Here is a 1,519-nt window from a genome sequence, read left to right as displayed (position 1 = left end):
TTTGTGACTATTCTTCTGGCTGCTGGAAAGGATTTCGAGAAGCATAGACGCAGTAGGGTGACCTTTTTGCTGTCACGAAAACCGTGCGAATTGTAAAAGTTGTATTTGTAGACAAATTATTTTGTAATTGGTGATATAATTGGACGGAAAGCGATTTCACGCGAAAAAATAAGTCGAAAGGGTGATACAACATTTTTTCGTACGAAGCTAAGTTTTCGAAAAAATTAACTTTGAATATTCGTTGGCTTGCCGTTCTTGCGTGTAAGTAATTATGTTTGTAGAATGGTGGATAAAGAATAAGATAGGTAGGACGGTGCAAACTAATCCATCTCATTGGGAATATCTATAAATACAAACTTCAGTGACATCTATTATATCAAATATTTCAAGTCAGTTTTTTCGAAAAAATGTGATTATACATTTTCGATTAATTTTTTCACGTAAAATCGCCTTCCCCTACACCTTGGGTTACGGAACCCCTGTATACAAATACCGCGTTTCTGTTGAGATGATCGCGTCGAGTCACTGACTTCAAGTTCTGCGGCGAGAAATACACGTTATGTACGTTGTATTGGAGTGTTCGTTTTACACGAAGTCGAAGTATCGCGTTAACGAAAGTGGCGGGTCATCGGTGACCCAGACGATACAGGAAATCGCATTAGAAAGCGCGCGACAGGAAGTGTGGGACGTATCTCAAGCCCGTTCACGGCATAACGAAATCGTAGTGATGTGTTGGAAAACGCGGGTACGTCTAACAAGGTGTAAAATTCAGTCCAATGTGTACATGTATTTCAACAAACTTGCACGATGGCGTTACAAACAAAATTGGTGCAATAGATAACAACGCGACACGCAACCGCCATGGGTCGTGTTACTTATAAAAAGAAAGAAAATAAATATAAAAATTGAAAAACAGAGAGAAACAAAAGGAGAAATTAATCGATAATCGTAGACAGATAAAAAGAACGCAAGGAAAAAGTAAAGAAGTGAAAACGAAAAAGGGGAAAATAAAAATTGAAAAAAAGAGAAAAAAGAACAATGGCGTCGACAGTTTGACAAATCGGCAAAGTGCGAGAGCGACAGAGGACCGTCGAACCGATGTCACTCCCCCCGCTACTTTTACTGTCAGAGGAACTTGTATACCAGTACATTCATTCCGTAGCTTCTAGTTTTATTTTTTCGATTCCCGCTCGACTCATTCACGCGTGCACTATACGTGTCGATGCAGCCACACAGAGACATATACACAAACACAAATGCACCTGCGAGCTGTCATGCCCGCATTTCTCTCACTCTTTTTTTTTATCATCGATACCTATCTATAATAATTAATATCTATCTAAACTCATCGACACGGCTCTCATCGAACGAAACACGCGGAAACTACAACGACCAACTAAATACACATCTCTCTTTCTCTCTGTCGTCGCGGAACTATTTACACGAGAATGCCATCTGGCCCGAAAAAGAAAACTCGGGCTGGGCCTCCTCCGCCCGTATCTATACTCGTATGTATATA

This window comes from Eufriesea mexicana, unplaced genomic scaffold (assembly GCF_001483705.2).
Source record: "Eufriesea mexicana isolate 0111107269 unplaced genomic scaffold, ASM148370v2 scaffold474474821, whole genome shotgun sequence".
In the NCBI taxonomy this organism is placed as follows: domain Eukaryota; kingdom Metazoa; phylum Arthropoda; class Insecta; order Hymenoptera; family Apidae; genus Eufriesea; species Eufriesea mexicana.
The sequence above is the reverse complement of the archived record's forward strand: the minus strand, read 5'-3'. Positions refer to the sequence as shown.